The following is a 12,735-nucleotide window of genomic DNA, read 5'->3' as shown; positions in this document are numbered from 1 at the left end:
ACTAGAGTATTTTTGATGGGAAAAAAAGTAACAACCACCCTTCAGTTTTTGGATTCAAAGCACTTCAAGGAGAAACAAGCAATTTTTTTTAAAAAAAGAAGTACATGAACAGCTCGGGAATGGAGGTTGTTCATAACTCTGGAATGTTTGTAATGCTGAACAAAATGTTATGATTGTTCTTTCAAAAGTTTACAACTGAACACTGACTTAATACAGCTTTGAAACTTTACTATGCAGAAGAAAAATGCTGCTTTTACCCATCTTATTTTGAATGAAACAAACACAGAAACAGTTTCCTTACCTTGTCAAATCTTTTGTTTAAACTTTCCCTCTATTTCTGTAGTTTACATTTAACACAGTACTGTACTTTACAGTATTTGCCTTTTTTGGGGAGGTCTCTGCTGCCTGATTGTGTACTTTCGGTTCCAAATGAAACAGGTCTGAGTATTGGGTCATTTCTCTCTCATACCATCCTTCATAAGTTGCTTATTGTGACACAGAGGCCCACTGGTGCAAGCTGGTGAAGAGTTCACTACTCTGTGTGTGTTCTTCAGAATTCTTGTGTGGCTTTGAAGAAAACTGGCAGGAAAATGGTTTGGTTGGTATGGAAATGCGAGACCAACTTTGGCAGGAAGGCTGGATGGGGGAACCTTGTCCTTGAAAAACACTATGTATGGTGGTGCTGAGGTAAAAAGGGCCTTATTGCAAAGACCCTTCTGGCTGAGGTAAATCGCTATCAGGAAGGTGACCTCTCAGGAGAGAAAAAAGCAGAGGGCACGATGCTACCAGCTCAAAGGGAGGGCTCATGAGTTTTGATAGAACCAGGTTTAAATCCCATGGGGGAATTGGTTCACGAACTGAGGGTAAAGCCTCTCTAATCCTTTATTGCCATCTTGTGAGAGAAAACTGACCTACCATCCACTGGTGGGTTAAAGGCCAAAATTTCTGCTAGGTGCACCTTGACTGATGTGAGGGCCAGACCTTGCTATTTTAGATGGAACAGGCAATCCAGAATAGGTGGAAGGGAAGACAGAGTCAGAGAAAGGCTTTGCTGGGATGACCACATCGAGAAATGCTTCCACTTTGCAAGATAGGTAGCACTTGTAGATGGCTTCCTACTTCCCAGCAAGACCTGGTGGACTTGTTCCAAACAGACTTGCTCCTCCAGGTTCAGCCATGGAGCTTCCATACAATCAGGTGAAGGGTCCCAAGGTTTGGGTGGAGTAAACGACTGTGGCCTGTGAGATCAGGTCTGGCCGGAGTGGGAACAATAGCAAGGGTACTACTGATATCAGCGTGCCAAACCAGTGCTGGTGGGGGCATGCCGAGGCTATAAGAATAACTATCACCCTGTCCTGCTTGATTTTCAGAAGGGCATTGTGAACCAGAGGAACTGGAGGAAATGCGTAGAATAGGAACTTTGTCCATGGAAGCAGGAAGGTGTCTGAAAAGGAGTCCGGGCTGTACCTGCACAGCAAGCAAAACTGATGGCATTTCCTGTTCTGCTTAGTTGTGAATAGGTCTGTCTGGGGAGACCCCCACCATTGGGAGATGAACCTGGTGACCACTGGGGTCCACTTATGGTGAGGAGAAAGATCTGCTGAGGTGATCTGCCAGGATGTTCCAGGCTCCCAGAAGATGGGAAGCCTCGAGGTGGATGGAGTGCTTCACACAGAAGGCCCATAGCTGGATGGCCTCCTGACCCAGGGCTGAGGAGCATGCTCCTCCCTGATTGTTGATATACAACATGGTTGCAGTGTTGTCTGTCGGTACTCGTACTACTTTGCCTGTGATCTGAGGGAGAAACACTTAGCAAGATAAGCAGACTGCTCTGAGCTCCCTGTTTATGTGTAGGGAGGGCTCTTCCTGGGACCACAGGTGATCGAGGTGGGCGCCCCAACCTAGGTCTAAAGCATCTGACACTAGGGAAACTGAGAGCTGTGGGGCAACAAAGGGGATGTCTGTCATTGTCAACGGGGGGATGGGGGGGGAGCCTTTCACCAGTTGAGGGAGGTGTGGACCAGAGTTGGAACCATAAGCACCGAGTCCATGTTGTGTCTGTTCGGTGAGTATACTGAAGCTAACCATATCTGCAGGGGCCTGAGGCGCAGTCTTGTGTGCCATACCACATCAGAGCATGAGACCATGTGTCTCAGGAGCTTGAGGCAAACCCGGGCTATTGTGACTGGACCATGACCCTGGATATCAGGTCCGGCATTGTCTGGAATCAAGCCTCTGGAAGGAAGGCTCTGGCCTGGATTGAGTTTAGCACTGCCCAGATAAACCACTCGCTGAACTGGAATGAGAGTTGACTTTTTCTCATTTAATCAACAGGCCCAGAGCTCAGAAGGTAGTTTGGACCAGGGTGATTCTGGCCTTTACTTGAGCCTCTGAGTGGCCCTTGATCAGCCAATTGTTGAGGTGTGGGTAAATGTGGACCCCTTGCCTTCTGAGGAAGGCTGCTGCCACTACCATGCATTTCATAAAGACCGGGGGGGCTGCAGATAGGCCAAAGGGGAGGACAGTGAATTGGTAATGGGTCTGGAGGAATCTTCTGTAGCCTAGGAAGATGGAAATGTGAAAATAAGCATCCTTCAAGTCGAGGGAAGCGTACCAGTCCCCTGGATCCAGGGAGGGAATGATGGAGGTCAGGAAGACCATGTGGAACCTCAGTTTCTTGAGATAACTGTTGAGGTGGCACAGGTCCAGGAAGGAGTGAAGACTCCGCTTTGGCCCTTTGGATTAGGAAATATCAGGAATAAAACCCCTTCCCTCTCAAGTTTTGAGGCACCTCTTCCACAGCCCCCACCCAAAGGATGGTTTGCACCTCCTGAGCTAAGAGTTGTTCATGAGAAGGGTCCCTGAAGAGGGACGGGGACGGGAGAGGGGCTGGATGAAAACTGAAGGGTATAACCATCCACCACTGTATTTAGTACCCAGTGGTCTGATGTAATGAGGGACCCGCCAAGCTGAAGTGGGAAAGTTGGTCCAACTTTTGGTCTCACATTTGGTCCCACATTTGGTCCAACCATTGGGCGCACCTTCAAAAGGCCTGCTTGGGCCTCCAGAGTAACTATGGGACCCTGGCAGGGAGGTTGAGGTGGATGGAAGTGTTTGACGGTGCTTGTAACCACTGCTCCTTCTCTTGAATAGGTCCTACCTTGGTGGTGGAGCTGAGAAGCGGGCTGGTTGTTGAGGCATGAAGTGCTTCCTCGAAGGGGCCAAAGCATGGAGGCTCAGGGACCTGAGGGTAGCCCTTGAGTCCTTCAGGACATGGAGCTTGGTGTCTGTTTTCTCCAAAAACAATGAGGATCCCTTGAAGGGCAAGTCCCAATCAACTGCTGGATGTCCCTGAAGTAGCCCAGAAGACTACAGCCAAGAGCATCACCTAATGGCCACAGTGCTACATCCAGTAGCAACTGGAGTGTGGCTCTGGCAACATTCTTTTCTTCCACTAAAAGGGCAGAGATTCTTGCCTCGAGTCCTGAGGCAAAAAGTCTTTAAATTTTGGCAGGGAGTCTCACAGGTTGTCATCATATCTCCCCAGAAGGGCTTGCTGGTTTAAGATATGCAGCTGTAGTTCACCCCTCAAATAATTTTTTTCCCCAGACAGATCCAGTTTCTTTGTGTCCTTTGGTTTGGGGGTAGCACTTGCTTGGACATGTCTATCCCTCTCATTGACCGCCAGTACAACTAGGGACCCTGTAGGTGGGTGCAAGTAAAGGTATTCATACCCTTTCGCTCGTACATAGTATTTCTTTTCATCCCTCTTAAAAGTGGGAGGGAGAAAAGATGGAGTCTGCCTGGACCCATTAGAGCCCCATTAATGGATGGGGCCACCTTAGATGGTGCTGCCGCAGCCAGAATGTCAATGAGGCTGTGGGACAATTCCTTGAGCTACTCAACCTCAGGACCCTAAATTTCTAAATTTCTCTTTAGAAACTCCTGGTGGGATAGCTGCTCTATCCCGAGATGTCTTTGTCCGGAGAGGAGGAGGAAGACGACGCCTGTACCAGATGAAAAGCTTCTTCCTCTTCTTCAGTTTCAATCACCTCTGTGGGGACCACATCCTGTGTATTGGTACCGGGTTCAATACTGGAGTCAGGGTCTGGTGCTAAGCGGAGCTGTGTGGGGGCCTGCCTCTTGGAAGTGACTGAGTATTATTGGCAGATGACAGACCCAGTACTGAGGGAAAACCCCATGAATGGCTCCAGAATTGCTATTGCATAGGCCACTGACCACCTGACCAGGTTCTGGCAGAGGGGACCCACACCTGGGCCTGGTGGTACATAAAATGGGTACCAGTGGCAACCCTTGGCATGGGTACAGGGCTGCACCTCAGACTCTGACAAAGAGTCCTCTCAAGGTGACCATGGAGGAGTGGTACCCCTCACTTCTGCCGTTCGGTGCCAAAGTTCCACGGACCAGTGTCAGGCCAGAGACAGCCTAATAGAAGAAAGTAGGGTTGTCTTGCCCCTGGAAGATACTGAGGGACCTGGTGCCGGGAAGGAGCTCAGACCACCATGCTCTCTTCTGCTTGTGCTCATTGGAACCAGCGGTTGTTCCATAGAAGTCAGTGATACTAGGGGCGATAATATGTCCCTGGCAACTGCAAAGGCCTCCACGGTAGAAAGCACTGTGATTCCACAGGCACCGTGACAACTTCCTGGCATCAGTGGAGGGTCCCGCACTGAAATCAATGTCCCTCTGGGCAGAGTCGACAGTGCCACCAAGGAACCGGGGCTGGAAGAATGGCCTGACGCAGGTCGCACTCCACTTCCTTCCCTTTGAATGCCTTTCTTCAGCATCAGAGAGTGCCCTCTCTCCGAGCGCTGCTTTTTATATTTCTTCCTTGACCCCAGAGATGGAGAATGGTGCTGGCAAATATGTGGTGCCAGAGGGGTGCTTCACACTGAGGCTGAAATGCTCAATGCTGAATCCGAGCCTTTTGGCTCCAACACCAGGCTAAGAGCAGCTTCTGAAAAGGCAGCCTTCAGTCTAGACTCTCTGCATTTCTTTGTACAAGGCTAAATGTCCCAACCAATCTGCTAGTGCCTTCTTATGTGATTCTCTCCCAGACACTTCAGACAACTGGAGTGTGGGTCACTCACTGGCACAGGCTTGCCAGAGGAGGCACAAGGTTTGAAGCCTGGGGACCAGAGCAAAGGGAGCCGCTACACAATAAAGGAGGGGGACTAACTATCTACAATAGTACTATTTACAATATTTACACTACAACTATACTAAGACTAATAAACTAAGTTACAGAGAAGAAAGCCACTGAAAAACACTTTGCTGAAGCAAGAGGAGATGTTCCAGCAACCATCCCAGACAGTAACAAGGAACTGAGTGGGTGCAGAGCCAGCAGTGCCTTTCATACTGGTGCGTAAGCATGTGGCACCAGAGGGCGCTTGAGCCAGCCCGACATATACCATTGAGGGAAAAATCTCTGGCAAGGGTGCACGTGGTATGCACACAGCTAATGTGGAATGGACATGAGCAAGCTCTTGAAGAACAGCAAGTCCTATATTTTATTTGGAAATTAAAAATTGCATCTCAAGGATAATCAAAACTGAGGCATGAAAGAACAAGAACCTTTGAGACCCAGAATTTTGCAGCTCCCCAGCTTTTACTAATCATTAAATTATAGAGAAGTTGTTGATAATATATAGGGGTTCTTAAATATACTTGCTACTTACATTTCATAAAAAATGGATTTGGAGTTTTGTTCACATCAAAGGAACTATAACAAAGAAATAGGAGACTGAATTTGAGATTAAGAAAAGCAGACACGTTCATTTTTCTTTCCAAAGCAAAATACCACAATAGTGCCAGACTAAGGCTGCTAAACTTATTCAGTAATGAAGAGCAAAGTTTAGATCAGCATGCAAACAAGAAAATGGTTTAACAACATAAAAGATAACCTGAGAACTACAACTATATTTTATGCAGAAACGAGTTATAAAACCCCTTTGGGGATAATTTAAGCAAAATAATTTGAGATATTTACATACCTGACAAACATGAAACAAGAATATGGGAGATTTTCTCATTTCATGTATGCCATATTGCCTTAAAGTGTTACAGCCAGCAATGGTAAGGAATAGTTTAGCTGAAGATTTCATATTTTGTCCTCTCCACTTCCCTTCCCTTATTCACCATTAAGAAGGGCAACCTTTATTTTGTCAATAGCCCTTTAAAATAAATCAGGAGCAGGAGTGCATTTATGGCTCATAAGAAGGATCAAGTGCCAGAACGAGAGCACTAAGAAACTGAACTCCTGTTTTTATACCCTGAACAAGTCAGTCACTAAGTAGCAGCAGCTCAGGCTATTCCACAATGAACTGCTAATGTACTTCCACCCTAACTGTGCCCTGGTCTACACTAGGACTTCAGGTCGAATTTAGCAGCTTTAAATCGATGTAAACCTGCACCCGTCCACATGATAAAGCCCTTTATTTTGACTTAAAGGGCTCTTAAAATCGATTTCCTTACTCCACCCCTGACAAGTGGATTAGCGCTTAAATTGGCCTTGCCGGGTAGAATTTGGGGTACTGTGGACACAATTCGACGGTATTGGTCTCCGGGAGCTACCCCAGAGAGTGCTCCATTGTGACCGCTCTGGACAGCGCTCTAAACTCAGATGCACTGGCCAGGTAGACAGGAAAAGAACTGCGAACTTTTGAATCTCATTTCCTGTTTGGCCAGCGTGGCAAGCTGCAGGTGACCATGATGGAGTCCCAGAATCGCAAAAGAGCTCCAGCATGGACTAAACGGGAGGTATGGGATCTGATCGCTGTATGGGGAGAGGAATCCGTGCTATCAGAACTCTGTTCCAGTTTTCGAAATGCCAAAACCTTTGTCAAAATCTCCCAGGGCATAAAGAACAGAGGCCATAAAACAGGGACCCGAAGCAGTGCCGCGTGAAACTTAAGGAGCTGAGGCAAGCCCACCAGAAAACCAGAGAGGCGAATGGCTGCTCCAGGTCAGAGCCCCAAACATGCCGCTTCTATGATGAGCTGCATGCCATTTTAGGGGGTTCAGCCACCACTACCCCAGCTGTGTTGTTTGACTCCTTCAATGGAGATGGAGGTAACACAGAAGCAGGTTTTGGGGACGAAGAAGATGAGGTTGTAGATAGCTCACAGCAAGCAAGCGGAGAAACTGCTTTTCCTGACAGCCAGGAACTGTTTCTCACCCTGGACCTGGAGCCAGTACCCCCCCGAACCCACCCAAGGCTGCCTCCTGGATCCGGCAGGCGGAGAAGGGACCTCCGGTGAGTGTACCTTTTAAAATACTATACATGGTTTAAAAGCAAGCATGTGAAATGATTACTTTGCCCTGGCATTCGCGGCTCTCCTGGATGTACTCCCAAAGCCTTTGCAAAAGGTTTCTGGGGAGGGCAGCCTTATTGCGTCCTTCATGATAGGACACTTTACCACTCCAGGCCAGTAACACGTACTTGGGAATCATTGTACAACAAAGCATTGCAGTGTATGTTTGCTGGCGTTCAAACAACATCCGTTCTTTATCTCTCTGTGTTACTCTCAGGAGAGTGAGATACCATTCATGGTCACCTGGTTGAAATAGGGTGCTTTTCTTCAGGGGACACTCAGAGGAGCCTGTTCCTGCTGGGCTGTTTGCCTGTGGCTGAACAGAAATGTTCCCTGCTGTTAGCCATGGGGAGGGGGGAGGGTTGAGGGGGTAGCCATGCGATGGGGGGGAGGCGAAATGCGACCTTGTAACGAAAGCACATGTGCTATGTATGTAATGTTAACAGAAAGGTTTACCCTGAAAGAGTGTAGCCACTGTTTTATAAAATGTGTCTTTTTAAATACCGCTGCCCCTTTTTTTTCCCCTCCACCAGCTGCATGTGTTTCAATGATCACAGGATCTTCTCCTTCCCAGAGGCTAGTGAAGATTAGAAAGAAAAAAAAACACACTCGTGATGAAATGTTCTCTGAGCTCATGCTGTCCTCCCACACTGACAGAGCACAGACGAATGCATGGAGGCAAATAATGTCAGAATGCAGGAAAGCACAAAATGACCGGGAGGAGAGGTGGCGGACTGAAGACAGGGCTGAAGCTCAAGTGTGGTGGCAGCGTGATGAGAGGAGGCAGGATTCAATGCTGGCTGCTGAGGACCAAACCAGTATGCTCCAGTGTATGGTCGAGCTGCAGCAAAGGCAGCTGGAGCACAGACTGCCACTACAGCCCCTGTGTAACCAACTGCCCTCCTCCCCAAGTTCCATAGCCTCCACACCCAGACGCCCAAGAACGCGGTGGGGGGGCCACCAGCCAACCAGCCACTCCACCATAGAGAATTGCCCCCAAAAAAGGATGGCATTCAATAAATTTTAAAGTTGTAAACTTTTAAAGTGCTGTGTGGCATTTTCCTTCCCTCCTCTACCACCCCTCCTGGGATACCTTGGTAGTCATCCCCCTATTTGTGTGATGAATGAATAAGAATGCATGAATGTGAAGCAACAATGACTTTATTGCCTCTGCAAGCAATGAGGGGAGGGTGGTTAGCTTGCAGGGAAGTAGAGTGAACCAAGGGGCGGGGGGTTTCCTCAAGGAGAAACAAAAGAGAACTTTCACACCGTAGCCTGGCCAGTCATGAAACTGGCTTTCAAAGCTTCTCTGATGCATACCGCACCCTCCTGTGCTCTTCTAACCGCCCTGGTGTCTGGCTGCGCGTAACCAGCAGCCAGGCAATTTGCCTCAACCTCTCATCCCGCCATAAATGTCTCCCCCTTACTCTCAAAGACATTGTGGAGCACACAGCAAGCAGTAATAACAGTGGGAATATTGGTTTGGCTGAGGTCTAAGCGAGTCAGTCAACTGCGCCAGCGCGCCTTTAAATGTCCAAATGCACATTCTACCACCATTCTGCACTTGCTCAGCCTGTAGTTGAACAGCTCCTGACTACTGTCCAGGCTGCCTGTGTACGGCTTCATGAGCCATGGCATTAAGGGGTAGACTGGGTCCCCAAGGATAACTATAGGCATTTCAACATCCCCAACAGTTATTTTCTGGTCTGGGAATAAAGTCCCTTCCTGCAGCTTTTGAAACAGACCAAAGTTCCTGAAGATGCGAGCATCATGTACCTTTCCCAGCCATCCCACGTTGATGTTGGTGAAACGTCCCTTTTGATCCACCAGAGCTTGCAGCACTATTGAAAAGTACCCCTTGCGGTTTATGTACTCGCCGGCTTGGTGCTCCGGTGCCAAGATAGGGATATGGGTTCCGTCTATGGCCCCACCACAGTTAGGGAATCCCATTGCAGCAAAGCCATCCACTAATGACCTGCACATTTCCCAGGGTCAACACCCTGGATATCAGCAGATCTTTGATTGCGTGGGCTACTTGCATCACAGCAGCCCCCACAGTAGATTTGCCCACTCCAAATTGATTCCCAACTGGCCGATAGCTGTCTGGCGTTGCAAGCTTCCACAGGGCTATCGCCACTCGCTTCTCAACTGTGAGGGCTGCTCTCATCTTGGTATTCATGCGCTTCAGGGCAGGGGAAAGCAAGTCACAAAGTTCCATGAAAGTGCCCTTATGCATGCGAAAGTTTTACAGCCACTGGGAATCGTCCCAGACCTGCAACACTATGCGGTCCCACCAGTCTGTGCTTGTTTCCCTGAGCTCAGAATCGGCGTTCCACAGCATGAACCTGCCCCATTAGCACCATGATGCATGCATTGGCAGGGTCTATGCTTTCAGAGAAATCTGTGTCCATGTCCCGATCACTCACGTGACCGCGCTGATGTCGCTTCCTCGCCCGGTATCGCTCTGCCAGGTTCTGGTGCTGCATATACTGCTGGATAATGCGTGTGGTGTTTGATGTGCTCCTAATTGCCAAAGTGAGCTGAGCGGCCTCCATGCTTGCCTTGGTATGGCGCGAAACGATTGCCTGCCCTTGCTTTCACGGAGGGAGGGAGGGAACGGAGGCCTGACGATATGTACCCAGAACCACCCGTGACAATGTTTAACCCCATCAGGCATTGGGATCTCAACCCAGAATTCCAATGGGCAGCGGAGACTGCGGGAACTGTGGGATAGCCACCCACAGTGCAATGCTCCGGAAGTCGACTCTAGCCTCGGTACTGTGGAAGCACTCTGCCAAGTTATTGCACTTAATGCACTTAGAGCATTTTCTGTGGGGACACACACACTCGAATATATAAAATCGATTTCTAAAAAACCGACTTCTATAAATTCGACCTAATTCCGTAGTGTAGACATACCCTGTGAAAAAATAAGAGTATTAAAAATAATCAACATTCACCAGTTATCACCACACAATTTTATATCCTGTTCTAAGTAAAGGCAAGAAAAACTATGGTAACATCCTATCCCACAATGTGATAACTTGTCACAATTGTTAGCTATTTACTTGAGACCACTATGTACCATCACCATATGTTAGTCTCACTACAGAGGTGCCAACAAAATTGGCAGTATCAACTATGTTTTTGTTGTATATGCTGGGGATACATTTCCAAAATAAATGGACAGAGATCACTAACAGTTCACCTAATCTGCCCTTAGAAGGTTAGGACATTTTACCACTGCCAGCCTAGCCAGGCTTTGAACTGGTAGTCTAGGAACTGACAGCTCTGCATCCCATTTCTAACCCCACAAATGGGCCAATCTAGCACTGCTTGGAATAAGAAGAGACTTGTGGTTACAACAGTGAGTGCATTTAAAACTCAAAGACAGTTTTAAGAATGGCAATTGTTTAAATCTGAAATGTAATACTATATTGATGAGTTAGTCTATTGGGCAATGATGCAGTAAACAATCTCCTAAAATAATATCCATATTGTGAATATAATTATGACATTTACTATTTATACAAAAAGTCTGGAAACATTCATTAGAAGAATATTTGCTCATATGATTCATCCAACATAAAAATACAGATTTATTTTGAATATTGGGTCAATCAGACATTATGCCACATTTACCCATCAAAATAAATTGTTTTGAAAACCTGACAGAATAGTTTACAGCACTGGCAATTAAACGTATAGTAGAATAAATGAGAATGCAGACTACAGATAGATGAACAGAAACAGGGAGCAACACCAGAGTCAGAAGGAGAATGCTAAGAAAAGCCAGGTTTGTGTTAAAGCTGGTAAAGAAGAAATTTATTGGAAAAGTAACTGAAAATCTCTCTCTGGAGCATAGGGTTGCCAATTTTGGCTGGATGTATTCCTGGAGGTTTCATCACAAGACATAATCTTTAATTAATCTCTAATTCCTGGAGACTCCAGGATAATCCTGGATGCTTGGCAACCCTATGGAGCGTGAAGGTGATTGGGTAGTTTAAGGGTTTGAGAACTGCATACAGAGCCTTTCAGATCTAGGTTTCAGCTCTGAATCCTGCCTAGAACAATTGTTTCTGTCTGACAGGGTTACCTATGCGAGATGACTCAGCGGTCTCAGCACAGTTGCTAGAGAAAAGGTAGCCACATAATATAAGCCAACACCACAGTTGGCACTATTATTTTTGGTAGCATCAGCAAAAAGCCCAGGGACTCCATAAGCCATGGAATCTGAATTTCCTTCTGACCTTTAGTGGTGGTTCCCTCAAGACAGGTTTGAGGCACATTGATTAGGCAGTGAGAGGAAGCTTGTCTGTCCCTACTGGACTTGCTCCGTGACTCAGACGACGATTTTCAAGCATACGTTAAAATTAAAATGTAACAAACGCCACACACAAGCCTACATATTTACTGGCTAGTTGTGATGGCTGAGCTACCACTTTTCTGTCATCCAATACTATAGTTAGCTGAACAGCCAAAATTTCCCTTTCCCCCCAGAAATGCTTTTATTCATTTTCATTAATACATAGGCATAAAAAATGGTGCTGGTTATACAAGGTAACTAGTTTAGGAGAAGCAAGGTCCTTACAGTTAGTTGTCCAGGTAACTCACTACTTTTTCCTCATTAAAGGCATCCAAGCAGAACAATCAAATATCCCTCCCTCCTGATGCCCTTAAACTGTGGCAGCAGTTTCAATGCCACAGAATTCAAGACTGTGACACCAGAGGCTTCTATAAAATCAGACTATGAATAAACTACAGCTGACGGAGTCACAGATCATTCTAATTTTAGATCTTAGAGGCAGGGATCATCTTTTTTTGTGTGTGTTTGTAGCACAATGGGACTCTTGCCCACGGCTAGGGCTCCTCCTAGGTACTACCACAATACCCACAAACAAGAATCCAGCGTCACCTCAGTACTGCTGTACTGGGGTTTTTAGACACAAAACTGATTGATATAGAAAATGAATGCAACCATTTGCTGAAGTCTTCTTAGCAGTTTGTTCCCCACAATAACCATAGGCATGTATCTAGGTGGGCACATGCACCAAGCAGGACAGGAAACCGCAGTGGTCTCTATAAGACTGATTTCCTGATACCTAGGCTTGAAGGTTTGCTCAACTTCAGGTTAGAAGAAAATTGATGCAATTATGCAGCTTTACTCTGATAGCAGGGGATGAGCCACTGATTTGGCAGAACCATTGATTGGTTTTGTTTGTTTGTTTTTAATTATCCTCCTTTGGATGCCTGATTGTGATTTAATGTCAAGGTACTCAAGAATTAGTGTGATGATCATGTCTTTCAGTCACTTATATAGCTATCAGCATACAGGATGGATTTAAGCAGGAAAAGGAAGGGAAGGGGAGAGAGGGTACATGTGCATGAGAAACAGGTTAAG

At 46.8% G+C, this 12,735-nt stretch overlaps 1 protein-coding gene across 15 annotated transcripts in view; it reads right to left on the bottom strand.

The window, feature by feature from the left end:
• Window positions 1–12,735, bottom strand: part of ENOX1 (ecto-NOX disulfide-thiol exchanger 1) — a 503,910-nt gene that overhangs the window by 277,331 nt on the left and 213,844 nt on the right. Inside the window, exon 5 of one of the 15 annotated variants that reach the window (XM_073345273.1) lies at window positions 5,700–5,743. The exons of the other annotated variants lie outside the window; for them this stretch is intronic. The gene's annotated coding sequence lies outside the window, so the exon portion shown is untranslated. The remainder of the gene's footprint in view (window positions 1–5,699; window positions 5,744–12,735) is intronic. 15 annotated transcript variants of the gene reach the window in all.

This window comes from Lepidochelys kempii, chromosome 1 (genome assembly GCF_965140265.1).
Source record: "Lepidochelys kempii isolate rLepKem1 chromosome 1, rLepKem1.hap2, whole genome shotgun sequence".
NCBI lineage: Eukaryota > Metazoa > Chordata > Testudines > Cheloniidae > Lepidochelys > Lepidochelys kempii.
Note: the sequence above shows the minus strand (reverse complement) of the source record. Positions and strands in the feature narration are given on the sequence as shown.